Source organism: Balaenoptera borealis (assembly GCF_965194805.1).
Source record: "Balaenoptera borealis genome assembly, chromosome: 18".
Lineage (NCBI taxonomy): Eukaryota > Metazoa > Chordata > Mammalia > Artiodactyla > Balaenopteridae > Balaenoptera > Balaenoptera borealis.
The window spans coordinates 29,585,960-29,606,442 of NC_138877.1; the positions used below are offsets into that span (position 1 = coordinate 29,585,960).

Sequence of the window (20,483 nt, forward strand, 5' to 3'; positions counted from 1 at the left end):
ATTAAGCACAGCACTCAGTTCCAATTTTTGTTGAGCACGTGTTTTATTTCTTTAGTAGTACATTTGTTACAATTGAATTGCCTACCAAAATTTAAAAAAACACATACACAAAGACATATGCATCCACATTCAAAATAGCTAAGCTCATATTTTTAGTTAGTGTGGCTATCTTTTGTGAATTGATACCCTTGACTGAAATGTTTTGAGGAATTTTGCTGAAGTCTTCTATTAATTATGCGATCTTATGCATTTTCACAGGATGAAAGGTGAGTAAAATATTCATCTATTTTACAACTCAGTACTGATTTTCAGTGTTTTGTGTATTGTTGCTTTTTTCCCAACTAAAATCATAAAGAGTTATTTGCTATAAAAATAAAATGGGACATATTGATAAAACATTAACCGAGTAACCAACTCTCATTTTATCGTATTCCAGAATGTCCTGCATGGGGGCAGTATGTACAATATTTATAGATTTCCAAATAAAAAAAAAAGGTTAGGAGTTGTCACTCAGATGTGTATGAAATAGAGAAATCCTTAAATATTAAATGTCAAAAATGGTCTAAAGGGTAAATATCAGCAAACATATGATTTGTCCTATCTGGGAGAGTTTGTCTTCTGGATAAAAAAACTTATGAATTAGTTCCCCTCTCTAATAGCAAGAATCAAAGCATAAAGGCCAATGGGAAATCCAATGGGATAAATCAAGCAGGTAAGACAAGAGGAATAAAAGATTTTTTTTTTAATTTTAGAATTTAAATTTAGATTTGACTCATCTATATTTTGGCCTTTCTGAAATTAACTGTAGAGACACTATAACAAGCTAAATATAAAAGATTTGTACAAGAAGTGCTGAATTATGTGACCCCCTACTTTTGCTACATAGAGAAGCCCCATTTATAAAAAGTCTCCTTTCCCATGACAGGAAATGGAGGACACACAAAGAATTGAAATCCAATTCCCATTCCTGTCCCTGCACTATTATTACCTTGGAAATATCTTATCTTCTTTTTTTAACCCTGGTTGTAATGAATATTTATTTTGGATGATTCTTTGCAAGTTAACCAGAACTCCTAGTAAGAACTGAGGGCTTCAAGTTTCCAAGAGTGAAATGGACCTGGCTAGGGAATTTCTGGAATAATTATTCATGGCATTCCAAAGGAGACTGTTTAATAACCTACCCCGTAACATAAATATATTCTTTACTTCAGGTCTGCCTTCTGTTGTTACCATCCCCTCAATTGTTAAGGATATATTTTCCTTCTTACTTACTATTCATAATCTCCCAGTATCTCTCAGCACAACTGTAAGGAGAATATGGAATTTTCCTGGAAATTTCTTTCCAAACATATGTAGATTTTTTAAATAAATATCTTCAACATCCAGATAAAACTGTATTAAGTTACCTAATTGCTGCTGATATTTAAGTTTAAATGCTTTGGTAGTTCTATTTTTATCTTTTTAAGGAACCTCCATACTGTTCTTTATAGTGGCTGTACCAATTTTCAACCCCACAAACAGTGTATGAGGGTTCCCTTTTCTCCACACTCTCTCCAGCATTTATTGTTTATAGGTTTTTTGATGATGATCGAGCAATCCCACTCCTGGACACATACCCAGAGAAAAGCCTAATTCAAAAAGATACATGCACCCCAATGTTCATTGTAGCACTATTTACAATAGCCAGGACATGGAAGCAACCTAAATATCCATCAACAGAGGAATGCATAAAGAAGTTGTGGTACATATATGCAATGGAATATTACTCAGCCATAAAAAAGAATAAAATAATGCCATCTGCAGCAACATGAATGGACCTTGAGATTGTTATACTGAGTGAAATAAGTCAGACACAGGAAAAACAAATATATGATATTGCTTATATGTGGAATCTGAAAAGGGTACAAATGAACTTATTTACAAAACAGAAGTAGAGTCATGGATGTAGAAAACAAACTTGTGGTTACCAGGGGATGGGGGGGAGGGATAAATTGGGAGATTGAGACTAACATAGACACACTACTATATATAAAACAGATAACTAATAAGAACCTGCTGTATAGCACAGGGAACTCTACTCAATACTACGTAATGACCTATATGGGAAAAGAATCTAAAAAAAAAAAAAAAAAAAAAGAATGGATATATGCATATGTATAACTGATTCTCTTTGCTGTACATCTGAAACTAACACAACATTGTAAATCAACTATACTGCAATAATTTTTTTTAAAGTTTAAATGATTTTTATCATTAAATCTATTTATATTAAATCACTATTTTATATTAAATTAAGTACAGTTTAAATATCTAAAAATCTAACATTTCATAAATACAAATAAAATAGTATCTTTTCTTCATAACTGCATGCTGTAAAAGTATAAAAAGCATCAAATAGTGCAAATTGTTTCATGGTAGCTGATAAACTGAAAATTAAGCAAAGATGAAATAAATGTTAATTGTTATAATGTAAAATAAACCTGACCATTCTTTTGAAAAATAACAATATTCAAAAATAAATACACTCCCTAAAATAGGAAAAACTCAGAGTTCTAATTCTTTAAGATGATATGACCTGAAAACCCTCCAGACTAGAATCATATTAAAAAGACTATATATTAGCAGGCAGCATCCCCCAGATCACTAATTGTTCAGTTGCTGAATCCAAGTTCTGAGCATCTACTAATATCTGCCCCTTCTCTCTTCTTAGGCAAGCTCATCTATCTCTGTGATTTTAAATGTCACCTCTATACCAAAATTTGGCAAACGTGTTTCTCACTTAAGATTTTTGCAAGCTTTAAATGTGTATGTAATGATTGTCTTTTTTTCCCAGGTACTTGAGTATCTAATTCAATACTAGCACAAACAACTTGATTTCTTCATCCTTAAGAAACTAATTACTTAAGATAGAATTAAATTTTTACTTATGTTCAGAACTCATACTTAATCTATTGCCAAAAGGTATTCATTCTACTAGTGATGTAAAGCCATTTTCTTTCTTCAAACTCTATTGCCATTATGTTAAACCAAGACACCACCATGACTGTCTTTCAATAGTCTATCATATCATAATTGTACATTAAAAAATCCATAATAATTCTAAGATATATCACATTTTAAGTGAAGTATATTGTCTACTATATGATGTACTTAGGACAGATATTTTACTTATTTATAGCAAATAATCCATTAGATATTACTAAAATATAAAAATTATCATGGAAATGAAATAAAAAGAGAGAAGGCAAAATACAAATTGGCCCCAAATTTACTGAAAGCATCCCTGTCCCTTTAAGGTGGTAGGGGAGACCACTTAGTATGATGGACATACAAAAGGAGTACTGAGAAAGATTACAGCATAATAAAACCACCACAAATATGTATTAATGAAATAGACCAGCAATCATTGGAAGAATGTTGAATACTACCTAACCTTCAATGAAAAGGGAATTATATCGTTTTTTTTTTTTTTCTCCTTTCCATCATGATTCTCTCACTTTATAAAAACTGAGTATGTAGCCTTAGTGAATGAAGTAAAGGAATCACAAGAGAGAAAGACTGCCAGTTTTTGTTTTTTTTTTTTTTTTCTTTGCTCTTTCTGTCTTATTTTGGCCTGGAGCTTTATTTTCTCTACTTAAGAAGAACTGTTGATTCAAGAAGACTAAAGGGGCAGCCAGAGGACGCAGGAGAATCATCAAGGAGCAAACTGCTTAGAGCTCAAGGCTAGATTTCAAGTGAAAAGTTGTCCAGTTGGAATCACCAAGTAGGCATTGAGTCAGGATTTCAGAGTAAAGTTCTCTTAAAAGTGTAAGATATGGATCTTTGCCTCAACCACCTTCAGTTGAAATTTGTAAAACTCCTGAGAATAGCAATCAGAGTGCAAGACAGTAGGGAAATACCAACTTTACCTGGGCATGAATAATTGTACATAAATGAAACTTCTGAAGAACTTATTTCATTACCAGAAACCAAAATGTTCATATCTTAAATATCTACTGCAGTGCTAATTATTAAATAAGTTAAAACAGAATCTCAGATCTACCCGAAGGGTCTATTAGTCATTCCTGAGGATCATCCATGTAGTATATTTGTTGCACCGTAAGTCTGCAGTTATCCTTCAGAATTTCCATCCTTCTTTTTCTCTTACTTTAGCAAGCTACTTAGAGTAGCCTCCATTTTTCCACTCTCTTACACAGGCTTGCCAAGTATATTTGGTTATGATTGCTGTGTCCTGATGTTCCCAGAGAATCCAAACATGTGCTGCCTGAAGTGTACAAAATGCCCTCCTCTTTTTGGGCTGGAAGCAGTTCTGCCTCTATTCAGAGTATCAGAATATCTTCTTATTTTCATTTCCTTCTATCATAGTAACAGGGGTGATATCCAATAGGAATAAGAGATTTTCACGACTATATACTTCTTCTTTTTCCAGAACTTGTCTCCAAAGTTTTTTTTCTTTAACGAACATACACAAGAGGAATTCTGATGCATAAATGTGGCAGGAATCGGATCATTAGGATGTGCTGTTAGGAGTGTGTGTGTGTAAGGTGATGGAGAGGTGGGAATTGTCTTTTTACAGTAAAAAGACCAGCATATAAAATAACTAAAATAAAATTTTCATTAGGATTTAATTGATTTGTTTTGTTTCATTTATGTAGATTTTTATACTCGTGCTTATTTTATAAATTTAATAATATTATGTGTATTTACACATTTGGGTATCTTGTTGTTATGGTCAGTCTTTCATAATTAAAAAGTTCTTACTGTGCCTGTATTTATCAGCCTACTCACTTGTGAGTTTTAATTTTTATAATACTGGAAACAAGCTAACCAAGCAAATGAAAATTGTGTGAAAATGGGCTATGAGTAAATAATCTATAAATAAAGGCTTTATTCAAGGACTGTTATGATCACTGATGTTCCTTTCTAGTTATTGGTAATCTCTTGATAGCTGAAATTACCAATTATGGGACTATGTGTAGAGTAGGGTGGTATGATATAGTTTAAAATATTGGTTAGATGGTACCCTTTTTCAATACTGAAACAGAGGTATGGACTGCAATAATTGAATGCTACTTGTCAAAATACACTAATATCTGGTGTTGACCTAAGCAAATACTATTTCCCATCAGTTAAAATTTATACTTAATATTTACATTTAATTGGACTGTTGACCTTCCTAAAATTAAATGATTTACTTAATACTGCATTGATTAAGATCAATAAAATTGGTATGCATCTCTTCATATGGAAAGAGCCCAATGAATATCTTGTCAAACTGAATAATGAATAAGAGCCATGTGTATTCATACACGGATACACATTCTATTATCATGTCCCAAAAAATACTTGAGGTTTCTCCATCACCCTTAGACTCTTTCATAGAATTAAGCTTCAAATAGTTTCTTTCTCTCTCTAGAATTTTCCTTTATTTCCCTGCACCAACATGTCTCTCAACTCTTTGTAATAGCTTTAGAAATCCACCTTTGTAGACTATTCACAGGGAGTAGGCTTTTATAAACAAAAGGCAGACCACCTCTTATATATCTTCCCTCAGAGAAATAGCACTAGGCTAACAAATTGCTTGAATTGATGACACAAAACAAAGTATTGATAGATTTTCAAAAAATGATTTTCAAATATTCTGTCCCACTCGAAACTTGATCAATATTTTTATCACATGCAGCTAGCTTTCCCCTTTTATAACTTCTCAGGTATTATTTCTAATAAATAGTTTTTTTTAAAAAATCACTGCGCAAAATTAGACATTATTCATAAAACATTACATTAGAATGAAATTAGTTTAGGACTGGTATTCAGAAACTTTGATGCTTAAAATTTAACTGAATAAAATAGTCTTGATTTCAAATTCAATATATGTCACTAAAAACTATGTATCTATGTATCTATCACGTGTCAAGCTTAACCACGGCTTTTGCTGAATAGTACACTTCATATAAATCAGAGAACAAAATCTTACCTTTGAGTAATTAGCTTTGAATTCAATGAATTTTCTGAAAAAAAAAAATAGGTTACCAGAGTAAATGATGTATTCAAGTACAGGACTATTACTTATCCTCTAGGTGACTAATTTAAGAAAGCAAGCTATGTGGATTAGAGATATATTTTTTGTATTTGCATTGAGGGTGCTTGTTTGAAGAGAAAAAACATTTATTGATAAGATAAATATTGCTTAAGAGTCACTTCTAAAAAAATGTGAAACATTTTCCTTTGCCAATAAATATTTCTTGAATAGAGAAGGAGGAAGAAAAATTTTTGGAGACTCTTGTTGCTTCCATTACCATGTTTTCTGTTCAATATAAAGACAGAGTTAAATCTTATTTAGTCTCCTCCTATCCATTTCTAAAATAATATAGGGAAATGATATCAGTTATGACATTGCCACCTCTGAAATATCTAGGGCACCAGGAGGAAGCATAAGTATTAATTGAGTCTCTTTCCATATATGCTTCTATTGTACTACTTCCTTTAAATTAATAGAGCCTTTCTTTTAGTGTATAAACAATTTTAAGTCACGTACATATTTAAAGAGTCTTTGCAGTGCATTGAAAGTAATACAGCTCTATTAAAAGGAACATAGCTATTGAAGAATGTTATAAATGTAGCAGCTAGTATATCGAGGAGTCTCAAAACAGAGGGGTATAAATGACATTTTTGTAAATTCACTGAATTTAATCAGGCTCTGTCAAATCTCCATGTTTATCTCTGTTATATCTTGAGCAGATACCAAAATTCTCTGGTGACTTAGAAGTTTTAAAGATCAATCAAGTTAAGGATGAATTGATTTTAATTTTTCTCCTCCTTCAAGTACAGAGCCCATTTCATGTTTTTTTCTGGGACTGTAAATGGTGGGAATAAAAAAGGAAGTTTATGGTTAGCTTTAATTCACTTTTTCAAATTTCCTTTTCGAGGCTAGATTTTTCCAAATTCATGAGGAGATTGAAGAAAGGTGGGAAAGGAAGCATTTTTTACCTAACTGACACTTGCTTTATTCTACTTTGCTGTTTTTGACACTCTGGTTGGCCCTGATTGGTCATTCATGTCCTCTATGTGGCATATTCCAAGGACTTGTTCTTTCAAGGGATTTATGTGTGAGTTCTTTGAAGGACCCGGGAAAGATTCTACCTATGTAGACTTAGTTTGACCTAGTCCTTTTATAGGAATCCCCTTACCTCCTGCCACCCATGGATCCACAGTTCATGCTCTTTGTATTCATTATCTGCAGACAATCCTCTTGTGAGAAATAACAGCAGTTCAAGCTCTATTCATTTCTGGGGTTTCCACTTGACCTATGAAAAAACTCACTCCTTCTGTCCTGGAAGCACAGTGTGGAATGTTGGCTTTCCTATCGTTTTTATCCTTGCTCTATATCTCTTCAATTCTATTCTCCATTGCTCAGAGATGGACAGGAGAATTTTGGCATTTTTAGGAGATACTTATATGGATCAACTTTATTGAAAGTGAATGCACAGAGATATTGCAGCATGCAATATCTTCCCAATATCAAATGCTAGGCAATTCTTTTTAATTTATTATGAAGAAAATAATCTGTTTATAGTAGTAGTTATTTATTTTTGTTGAGGGTTCTCTGCTTTTCTGCCTGCTCCACAATCTTTTCTTCCATATAAAGATGTGCTCTTCCATTTCCTGAATTAAGATCTGGACACAGGGATCAGCTTGGTTCAACAGCTTAATTTCTTTGACAGACTGAGTCATTTCACTTGGGTATTTTGGTCCAACAGCAACCTTCACAATAGGGGTGCTTCAAAGTTGAGTGATATAAATGGCGGGCAGGATGACAAGTTGCACAGTGTTGCAGATTTCAGCACAAATTCTTGTTGGCATCTTATTAGCACATTTCCTAGAAGTACCTCCTCTAGGTCTCCCATCTCCCTTCCTAGCAGAAGATACAGGTTCTCCAGATTACAGCATGCCATGTGGGGAACTTGGGGAAGGTCATCTACCGGAGTTGAGAAGCCTAAAGCTATACACTACAAAAACTCAACAGAACTGTATTTGGGCCTCAAGACAAAATTTTCTTTCACCTTTGAGCCATGCCACTGAATACTCGAGCAAATGCAATAAAAGACCCTTAGTTGTTTCTTTCCTGGAGCACAGGTTTTAGAGGTCATACTCTCCACCTGCTGCTCATCACCTTTTGGCTCTTCTACCTTTGGACTTGTTTCAAGAGCACGCCCATACTGGATGGGCTCCAAGGGTGCCTGCCCCTGTGCTGCTACAAGCTTCTTCATGTGCCTTAGCCTTGCATGCTCACGACTCTGAGCGATTTCTTTTTGAACGGACAATCTTGGCTTATTCTAAGTCAAAGCCTTAGCATCAATTGCAAACATTTTGGAAACAAAGATAATAACTAGAGCAGTATATTCATTTCCATATTTCATAAAAGTTTTAGTTTTAGTGCCTGGGTTTTGGTGAAAGAGAGTTAAGCTGTGCACATCATCTTGTTTCTTTTCTCTCTCAGCTGTAATATCCAGGGGACTAGGAAGTTTCTCACACACTGTAGCAAGAACAGCATGGGATATGGGTAGTCACTGACTACAGATGGCATTAATTTGAACTTAAGGATCTGAATGTCATGCCACCTGAGCTCCAATTTTTAATCCTAAAGAAGTCACCATTTCATCAACTTTTTCTTTGTCATTTTTCAAGACAACATCACACAAATTCCAGATATTTTATAGAGTCAAGTCTTCAAGTAAAGGTTTTCTTTAAACCTTTTAGAAAGGTTTCTTTCCTTTTGCCTAAAATCCAGGTGACAAACTTTCAATCTCTCCTTTTAGAAAACACACATATCCACACACATACATACACTTGGCTAATGGGAGAGTAAACCACACTCTTCTCCAAAACTTGGACACTGTTTGACTACACTGACAGTGCAGTTGTGTTTCCCTCTCTTCCACACTCACTCTGACTTTTTTCCTGCCCGGTATTTTTTATGGAGCCTGAAAATTTAAGGAATATGTCATGATCACCTCTTAGTCTTAATGAAATCTTCTGACTCTGACTGACTCTCTCATTATTGGGAAAATTTTTCAATTAACAATAATCGCGCATCTGGTAAACCTCATTGGCTACGACACTGACACTGTGCAAAGCTGACTCTCTCATTATAAATGTGGGTTAGTTTGGACAGTTCTTTGGCTCCAATTCTTATTCAACGTGAAAAGCACTAATAAATATCCTGTTTTCTTATAATGATCAATAGGTATTCTGTCTTTTACTCTGGACTATTCTAATTTGAATTTATATTCTAAATTTCTAAGTTTCTTGTATCCCAATTAATTATAATATATTGAGTATTTGTTTTCTCTTGAAAGTTTGTGTTTCATGTAACCATGAATGCTAAGTATAATTTATGAATGTATTATTGTCATTATCACTGGATTCTAGATTATCAGGTTGAATTTATAATACATAATTTAATATGCTGATATTTTTTCTTCCTCCTTGTTACTAGAATTATTATAGCACATAAACTGTTTAGTCTTCCCTTCTCTTAAACTGTACTTGACACAAACATAGATCTTTTAAGAAACTTTGTTATAATTTCTCTCTATCATGTAAGGAGTTATCTGTTATTTTCATAAGTAAACATTATATATTTAGTTCCCAGAAATTTTATATATATATATATATATATATATATATATATATATAATATATATATATATATATTAGTATATATAATATATATTTATATAAGATACAAATTATCCCTACATAGAAAGCATATACATATATACATAGATATAGTTAATTTTCTCTTATTATAAATAATTTTAACTTTTAGTTTACTTTTTAGGTAACAACATAGAGAATTGTATTTTCACTTTGTTGTTGTTATTATCAACCCCCTCCCCTTGAAAATTTTGTTTTTGAGAATAACTTAATTGCATTTGATAATGTGGAAGAGATAACATGTATTTTAATTTGAAAAAAATGATTTATTTCTGATAAATAATAATCAAATTTATGGCCTTAATGTTTATATGAAAAGGACAGAAAGTTGATAGACTATCAAAATATCCTAGTCATACATATTTCCAATTAGCTGATATTTTAGAATTATAACTACAGGCATACCTCAGAGATATTGTAAGTTCAATTCCAAATACCACAATAAAGTGAATATCACAGTAGAGTCACACAAATTTTTGGTTTCCCAGTGTATATAAAATTTATGTTTACACTATACCATAGTTTATTAAGTATACAATAGCATTTTGTCTAAAAAACATATACATACCTTAATTTAAAAACCTTTATTGGTCTAATATGCTAACCTTCATCTGAGCCTTCAGAAAGTCGTAATTTTTTGCTGGTGGAGGGTCTTGCCTCGATGTTGATGGCTGCTGATTGATCAGGGTGGTGGTTGCTGAAGGTTGGGGTGGCCGTGGCAATTTCTTAAAATAAGACAACAATGAAGTTTTCCTCATCAATTGACTCTTCCTTTCGTGAATGATTTCTCTGTAGCATGCAGTGTTGTTTGATAGCGTTTAACCCACAGTAGAACTTCTTTCAAAATTACAAAACCTGCTGCTTATCAAAACCTGCTGCTGTTTTATCAGCTAAGTTCATGTAATATTCTAAATCCTTTGTTGTGATTTCAACAATCTTCACAGCATCTTCACTAGGAGTATATTCCATCTCAAGAAACCACTTTCCTCATTCATCCATAAAAGGCGACTCGTCATACATTAAAGTTTTATCATGAGATTGCAGTAATTCAGTCACTTCTTCAGTCTCCACTTCTAATTCTAGTTCTTTTGCTTCTTCCACCACATCTGCAGTTACTTCCTCCACTGAAGTCTTGAATTCTTCAAGGTCATCCATGAGAGTTGGGATCGATTTCTTCTTAACTCCTATTAATGTTGATACTGTAACCTCTTCTCATGAATTATAAATGTTCTTAATGTCACCTAGAAGGGAGAATCCTTTCCAGAAGGTTTTCAATTTACTTTGCCCAGATCCATCTGAGGAATCACTATCTATGACAGCTATAGGCTTATGAAATTCATTTCTTACATGATAAGACTTGAAAGTCTAATTACTCCTTAATTCATGGGCTGCAGAATAGATGTTGTATTAGCAAGTGTGAAAATAACATTAATTTCCTTGTACATCTCTATTAGAGCTCTTGGATGACCAGGTACCTTGTCAATGAACAGGAATATTTTAAAGAATTTTTTTTTTTTTTTCTGAGCAGTAGGTTTCAACTTTGGGCTTAAAACATTCAATAAACCATGTTGTCAACAGATGTACTATCATCCAGACTTTTTTATTCAATTTATAGAGCACAGGAAAACTAGATTTAGTATAATTTTTAAGAGCCGTACCATTTTTGGAATGGTAATAAATGAGTGTTGTCTTTAACTTAAAGTCACCAACTATATTAACCCCTAAAAAGAGAGTTAGGCTGTCCTTTGAAGAATTGAAGCTAGGCTTTGCCTTATCCTCTCTAGCTACGAAAGTCCTAGATAACATCTTTTTCTAATATAAAGTAATTTTGTCTACATTGAAAATATGTTGTTTAGTGTATCCACCTTCATTATCTTGACTAGAGTGTCTGAATAACTTGCTGAAGCTTCTACATCAGCACTTATTTCTTCACCTTGTACTTCTCGGTTATGGAGATGGCTTCTTTCCTTCAACCTCATGAACCAGCCTCTGCTAACTTCAGACTTTTCTTCTGCATATTCCTCATCTCTCTCAGCTTTGCCAGAATTGAAGAGAGTTAGGGCCTTCCTCTGGATTGGCTTTGGTTTAAGGGAATGTTGCATTTGGTTTGATCCTCTATCCAGACCACTAAAACTTTCTTCATGTCACCAAGAAGGCTGTTTTTCTTTCTTATCATTCATGTGTTCACTGGAATAGCACTTTTAATTTCCTTCAAGAACTTTTCCTTTGCATTCACAACTTGGCTAACTGTTGGGTGCAAGAGGCCTAGCTTTTGGCCTATCTCAGCTTTCTACATGCCTTCCTCATTAAGCTAAATCATTTCTAGCTTTTGATTTAAAGTGAGAGATGTGTGACTCTTTCTCTTAGAAGTCACTGGAGGGTTATTAATTGGTCTAATTTCCATATTGTTGTATCTCAGGAAGAGGGAGGTCCCAAGATAGGGAGAAAGATGGGGGAATGGCTGGTCAGTGGAGCAGATTGTCACACACAACATTTATTGACTAAGTTTGCTGTCTTTTATGGTATGGTTTGTGGCATGCCAAAACAATTAGAAGAGTAGCATCAAAAATCACTGACGACAGACCACCATAACAAATATAATAATAATGAAAGTTTGAAATAGTGTGAGAATCACCAAACTGTAACCAAGAAACACATAGGAGCAAATGCTGTTAGAAAAATGGTGCCTACAGGCTTGCTTTATGCAGAGTTGCCACAAAACTTCAATTTGTATAAAATGCAATATCTGAGATGCTCAATGAAGTGAAGCACAGTAAAAAATAGTATACCTGTATATCAGCTTATAACCTCAATTTAATAATGCCCAGATCAAATATTACTTTAAGGTAATAAAGCTTAAGCTTTCTTAACTATAGATATGAAATTGAACCATCACTCAGTGATACTTGAGCCAAAAATCCAGTGAATCTTGTGAATTTAGCAATTTAACTATATTCTGCAATATTCTGCATCCCTTCAGAATACCAGTATCCTTGCAGGAATGAAATGATGATTATTTCTATGAGTGGAGCTGCTAAAACTGACAATGTTTAAAAATTTCTTCTAAACTATTTTCCTCACAAAATTAAAATTTTACCATAAAATAGAATATTTCAATGAAATTTGATTAACAAATGATTTTGTATTACTCGTGATGGGGTTTTATATTTTCTCAGTATAAGAAACTGGTATAGGCCACACATGTATTTCAGCTAATTATTTCCAGTGCAACAGTAGACTTAAATATCTGACTATATTATCTACTCCTATAGAGAGATGGCATGTTCGTATGTCATACTGTTTTTTATTTTTTGTTTTTAGGATGTAGTTCCTAAATTTTATTCTGTTCATATTCTGATATTTGAAATATTTTCAAAATCAATCATTTATTTACCTGTCTATAAGATACCTTCCTTTGTAATCAGAAGTAACAGTTTTATAGTGTAGTGAAATTCTGAGTAACATTTTTAGTATTTCTACTTTCTTAATCTTGTAAATGTAACTATATCAATTTTATCATTATATTTATTTTTTAAATTTTTATTGAAATATTGTTGACTTACAATGTTGTATTAATTTCTTCTATAAAGAGAAGTAACTCAGTTATATACATATATACATTATTTTTTATATTCTTTTTCATTATGGTTTATCCTAGGAGACAGGATATAGTTCCCTGTGATATACAGTAGGACCTTGTTGTTTATCCATTATAAATGTAATAGTTTGCATCTACTAACCCCAAACTCCCAGTCCATCCACTACTTTCTGAGTGCAGCTCTGCTCTAATAAGCTTTACTGCATTGTATCTTACATGTTTGTGTGTTTACATTAGATAGGTTCTCAAGTTCCTGGTCTGCCATATTTCAGAACCAGAAGTGCCCTCCTTCGCTTTTCTATAAACCATCAGTGGATTGCATTTATTCCCATGGATTTAGCTGCTGTCTATAAGCTGATTAACCCCCAAATCTCTATCTCTGGCATGGACATCTCATTTCAGTCCCAGAAATATACTTCTAATTGACAAGCAGAGATTCCCACCTGAATATCCCATAAAAATCTCAAACTCTGTATCTTCAAATTTATACTCACTCAAAACTGGATTTATTTTTTCAACTAATGGTATCACCATCCCATCAGTTTTCCACACATCTGTCAGTTTTCCTTTACTTTCCCACTCCCTTATCCCCTGTCATTCTAAAATTCCATACCTTAATGTTCCCCAAATAAGTTCCCTCCTCTCCATTCCCACTGCCTTAATTCATGTCTACCTGTATTGTCTCCCAAATGTTATTCTTTTTTTTTAATTAAAAAGAAACTTTTTATTGGAGAATAGTTGCTTTATGCTGCTGTGTCAGTTTCTGCTGCACAACAAAGTGAATCAGCTATATATATACATATATCACCTCTTTTTAGGATTTCCTTCCCATTTAGGTCACCACAGAGCACTGAATAGAGTTCTCTGAGCCACACAATAGGTTCTCATTAGTTATCTATTTTGTGCATAGCAGTGTATATATGTCAATCCCGATCTCCCAATTCATCCCACCAACCCCCTTTCCCCCTTGGTATCCATAAGTTTCTTGTCTACGTCTGTGTCTCTATTTCTGCTTTGCAAATAAGATCATCTATGCCATTTTTCTAGACTCCACATAAATGTGTTAATATATGATGTTTGTTTTTCTTTTTCTGACTTACTCCACTCTGTATGATAGTCTCTAGGTCATCCATTTCTCTGCAAATGACAAAATTTTGTTCCTTTTTATGTCTGAGTAATATTCCTTTGTATATATGTACCACATCTTTATCCATTCCTCGGTTGATGGACATTCTGGTTGCTTCTATGTCCTGGCTATTGTAAATAGTGTTGCAATGAACATTGGGGTGCATGTATCTTTTTGAATTATGGTTTTCTGGGTATATGCCCAGTAGTGGGATTTCTGGGTCATATGATAGTTCTATTTTAGTTTTTTAAGGAACTACCATAATGTTCTCCATAGTGGCTGGATCAATTTACATTCCCACTAGCAGCATAAGGGGGTTTCCTTTCCTCCACACCCTCTCCAGCACTTATTGTTTGTAGATTTTTTGATGATGGTCATTCTGACTGTGGTGAGGTGACACTTCATTGTAGTTTTTTTTTTAAATTTATTTATTTATTTTTAATTTATTTTTGGCTGTGTTGAGTCTTCGTTTCTGTGCGAGGGCTTTCTCTAGTTGTGGCAAGCCGGGGCCACTCTTCATCATGGTGCGCGGGTCTCTCACTATCGTGGTCTCTCTTGTTGCGGAGCACAGGCTCCAGAAGCGTAGGCTCAGTAATTGTGGCTCACGGGCCTAGTTGCTCCACGGCATGTGGGATCATCCCAGACCAGGGCTCAAACCCATGTCCCCTGCATTGGCAGGCAGATTTTCAACCACTGCGCCACCAGGGAAGCCCACTTCATTGTAGTTTTGATTTGCATTTCTCTAATAATTTGTGATGTTCACCATCTTTTCATGTGTTTGTTGCCCATCTGTATGTCTTCTTTGGAGAAATGTCTGTTTAGGTATTCCACCATTTTTTGATTGAGTTGTTTGTTTATTTGACATTGAGCTGCATGAGCTGTTTGTCTATTTTGGAGATTAATCCTTTGTAAGTTGCTTCATTTGCAAATATTTTCTCCATTGTGAGGGTTGTCTTTTCATCTTGTTTATGGTTTCCTTTGATGTGCAAAACTTTTAATTAGGTCCCATTTGTTTATTTTTGTTTTTCTTTTCTCTCTTTTTTTTTTGATGTAGACCATTTTTTAAAGTTTTTATTGAATTTGTTACAATATTGCTGCTGTTTTATATTTCGGTTTTTTGGCTGCGATGCATGTGGGATCATAGGTCCCCAACCAGGGATCAAACCCGCACCCCCTGCATTGGAAGGCAATGTCTTAACCCCTGGACTGCCAGGGAAGTCCCTGTTTTTATTTTCATTAATCTAGGAGGTAGGTCAGAAAAGATCTTGGTGCAATTTATGTCAAAGAGTATTCTGCTTATGTTTTCCTCTAAGAGTTTTATAGTGTCTGGTAGGTCTTTAATCCGTTTTGAGTTTATTTTTGTGTATGGTGTTAGGGAGTGTCCTAATTTCATTCTTTTACGTATAGCTGTCCAGTTTTCCCAGCATCAAATATTATAGAGACTGTCTTTTCTCCATTGTATATCTTGCCTTCTTTGTCATGGATTAGGTGATCATAGGTGTGTGGATTTATCTCTCGGCTTTCTATTATGTTCTCTATTTCTGTTTTTGTGCCAGTACCATACTGTCTTGATTACTGTGGCTTTGTAGTACAGTCTGAAGTCAGGGAGTCTGATTCCTTCAGCTTCGTTTTTCTTTCTCAAGTCTGCTTTGGCTATTTGGGGTTTTTTGTGTTTCCAAATAAACTGTAAAATTTTTTGATCTATTTCTGTGAAAAATACCATTGGAAATTTGATAGGTGTTGCATTGAATCTGTAAATTGCTTGGGTAGTATAGTCATTTTCACAATATTGATTCTTCCAATCCAAGAACATGTTATATCACTCCAGCTGTTTGTGTCGTCTTTGATTTCTTTCATCAGTATCTTACAGTTTTCTGCATACAGTTCTTTTGCCTCCTTAGGTAGGTTTATTTCTAGGTATTTTATTCTTTTTGTTGTGATGATAAATGGGATTGTTTCCTTAATTTCTCTTTCTGATCTTTTATTGTTAGTGTATGAGAATGCAAGAGATTTCTGTTTATTATTTTTTTTTTATTGGGGTATAATTGTTTTACAATATTGTGCTAGTTTTTACTGTACAGAGAATGGAGTTCCTTGTGCTATACAGCAGGTTCTCATTAGTTATCTACTTTATACATATTAGGGTATATATATCAATTCCAATCTCCCAGTTCATCCCATCCCCCACTCCCCGCTTTCCCCCCTTGGTGTCCATAGGTTTGTTCTCTATATCTGTGTCTCTATTTCTACCTTGCAAACCAGTTCATCTGTACCATTTTTCTGGATTCCAAATATATATGTTAATATATGATATCTGTTTTTATCTTTCTGACCTACTTCACTCAGTATGACAGTTTCTAGGCCCACCCATGTCTCCACAAATGACCCAATTTTGTTCCTTTTTATGGCTAATATTCCATTGTATATGTGTACCACATCTTCTGTATCCATTCATCTGTGGATGGATATTTAGGTTGCTTCCATGACCTGGCTATTGTAAATAGTGCAGCAATGAACATTGTGATGCATGTATCTTTTTGAATTATGGATTTCTCTGGGTATATGCCCAGTAGTGGGATTGCTGGGTCATATGGTAATTCTATTTTTAGTTTTTTAAGGAACCTCCATGCTGTTCTCCATAGTGGCTGTATCAATTAACATTCCCACCAACAGCACAAGAGGGTTCCCATTTCTCCACACCCTCTCCAGCATTTATTGTTTGTCGGCTTCTGTTGATGTCCATTCTAACCTGTGTAACGTGATACCTCATTGTAGTTTTGATTTGCATTTCTCTAATAATTAGTGACGTTCCACAACTTTCATGTGTGTCTTGGCCATCTGTATGTCTTCTTTGGAGAAAAGTCTATTTAGGTCTTCCACCCATTTTTGGATTGTGCTGTTTGGTTTTTTTTGATATTGAGCTCCATGAGCTTTTGGTATATTAGGTAGGATAATCCTTGGTCCTTTGAATTTTTATAAATATTTTCTCCCATCTGAGGGTTGTCTTTTCATCTTGTTTATGGTTTCACTTGCTGTGCAAAAGCTTTTAAGTTTTGTTAGTTCCCATTTGTTTATTTTTGTTTTTATTTCCATTACTCAGGAGGTGGGTCAAAAAGATCTTGCTGTGATTTATGTCAAAGAGTGTTCTGCCTATATTTTCTTCTAAGAGTCTTATAGTGTCTGGGCTTAAATTTAGGTCTTTAAACCATTTTGAGTTTATTGTGTATGGTGTTAAGGAGTGTTTTAATTTCATTCTTTTACATATAGCTGTCCAATTTTCCCAGCAACACTTATTGAAATGAGTGTCTTTTCTCCATTGTATATCCTTGTCTCCTTTGTCATAGCTTAGGTGACCATAAGTGGGTAGGTTTATCTCTGGGCTTTCTATCCTGTTCCATTGATCTATATTGCTGTTATTGTACCAGTACCATGCTGTCTTGATTCCTGAAGCTTTGTAGTACAGTCTGAAGTCAGGGAGTCTGATTCCTTCAGCTTTGTTTTTCTTTCTCAATCTGCTTTGGCTATTTGGGGTCTTTTGTGTTTCCAAATAAATTGTAAAATTTTTTGATCTATTTCTGTGAAAAATACCATTGGAAATTTGATAGGTGTTGCATTGAATCTGTAAATTGCTTGGGTAGTATAGTCATTTTCACAATATTAATTCTTCCAATCCAAGAACATGGTATATCACTCCATTTGTCTTTGATTTCTTTCATCAGTATCTTATAGTTTTCTGCATACAGTTCTTTTACCTCCTTAGGTAGGTTTATTCCTAGGTATTTCATTATTTTTGTTGTGATGATAAATGGGATTGTTTCCTTAATTTCTCTTTCTGATCTTTCGTTGTTAGTGTATAGGAGTGCAAGGGATTTCTGTGCATTAATTTTGTATGCTTCTACTTTAACAAATTCATTGATTAGCTCTAGTAGTTTTCTGGTGGCATCTTCAGATTTTTCTATATATATATAGCATCATGTCATCTGCAAACAGTGACAGCTTTACTACTTTTTTTCTGATTTGGTTTCCTTTTATTTCTTTTTCTTCTCTGATTGCTGTGGCTAAAACTTCCATAACTATGTTAAGTAATAGTGGTGAGAGTGGATATCCTTGTCTTTTTCCTGATATTAGAGGGAATGTGTTATATTTTTCACCATTGAGAATGATGTTTGCTGTGGGTTTGTTGTTTGTTGTATATGGCTTTTATTATTTTGAGGTAGGTTCCCTCTATGGCCACTAGTGCAGAGTTTATATCATAAATGGGTGCTGAATTTTGTCAAAGACTTTTTCTAAATCTATTGAGATGATCATATAGTTTTTATTCTTCAATTTTTTAATATGGTGTATCACATTGATTGATTTGCATATATTGAAGAATCCTTGCATCCCTGGGATAAATCCGACTTGATCATGGTGTATGATCCTTTTAAAGTTTTGTTAGATTCTGTTTGCTAGTATTTTGTTGAGGATTTTTCCATCTGTATTCATCAGTGGTATTGGTCTGTAATTTTCTTTTTTTGTAGTATCTTTGTCTGGGTTTGGTATCAGGGTGATGGTGGCCTCATAGAATGAGTTTGGGAGTGTTCCTCCATCTGCAATTTTTGGAAGCATCTGAGAAGTTTAGGTATTACCACTTCTCTAAATGTTTGGTGGAATTCACCTGTTAAGCCATCTGGCACTGGACTTTTGTTTGCTGGAAGATTTTTAATCACAGTTTCAATTTCATTACTTGTGATTGGTCTGTTCATATTTTCTCTTTCTTCCTGGTTCAGTCATGGAAGGTTGTGCTTTTCTAAGAATTTGTCCATTTCTTCATGGTTGTCCATTTTATTGGCATATCAGTTGCTTGTAGTAGTCGCTTCTGATCCTTTGTATTTTCGCAGTGTCAGTTGTAACTTCTACTTTTTCATTTCTAACTTTATTGATTTGAGTTCTCTCCCAGTTTTTCTTGATGTGTCTGGCTAAAGGTTTACCAATTTTATTTATCTTCTCAAAGAACCAGCGTTTAGTTTCATTGATCTTTACTACTGTTTTCTTTGTTTATATTTCATTTATTTCTGCCCTAATCTTTATGATTTATTTCCTTCTATTAACTTTGAGGTGTGTTTATGTTGTTGTTGTTATTTCTCTCGCTGTTTTAGGTGTAAGGTTAGCTTGTTTATTTGAAATTTTTCTTGTTTCTTGAGGTAGGATTGTACTGTTATAATCTTCCTCTTAGTACTGCTTTTGCTGCATCCCATAGGTTTTGGGTTGTAATGATTTTGTTGTCATTTGTTTCTAGATAATTTTTGATTTTCTCTTTAATTTCTTCAGTGATCCCTTGGATTTTTAGTAGCACATTATTTAGCTTCCTTTTGTTTGTGTGTTTTTTTTTTTTTTTACAGTTTTTTTCCTGTAATTGATTCTTATCTCAATGTTGTGGTCAGAAAAGATACTTGATATGACTTAAATTTTCTTAAATTTACTGAGGCTTGATTTGTGACCCAAGGTGTGATCTATCCTGAAGAATGTTCCATGTGTACTTGAGAAGAAAGTGTATTATTCTGCTTTCCTATGGAATGTCCGATAAACATCAATTAAGTTTGTCATTTAAGTTTTGTATTTCCTTTTTAATTTTCTGTCCCCATGATCTATCCATTCATGTAAGTAGAGTGTTAAAGTTCCCCTCTATTATTGTGTTACTGTCGATTTACCCTGTTATGGCTGTTAGCACTTGCATTCTGTATTGCAGTGCTCCTATGTTGGTTACATACATATTTACAATTGTTATATTTTCTTCTTGGGTTGATTTCATGATCATTATGTGTGTCCTTCCTTGTCTCTTGTAATAGTCTTTATTTTAAAGTCTATTTTGTCTGATGTGAGTATTGCTACTCCAGCTTTCTTTTGATTTCCATTTGCATGGAATATCTTTTTCATCCTCTCACTTTCAGTCTGTAGGTGTCCCTAGGTCTGACGTGGGTCCCTTGTAGACAGCATATATATGGGTCTTGGTTTTGTACCCATTCAACCAGTCTGTGTGTTTTGGTTGGAGTATTTAAT

The 20,483-nt window shown here is 33.9% G+C and overlaps 1 long non-coding RNA gene across 1 annotated transcript in view; it reads left to right on the plus strand.

The window, feature by feature from the left end:
• The window catches only part of LOC309615765, a 268,971-nt gene that overhangs the window by 198,329 nt on the left and 50,159 nt on the right, over positions 1 to 20,483 (plus strand). The gene's annotated exons all lie outside the window — the stretch shown is intronic.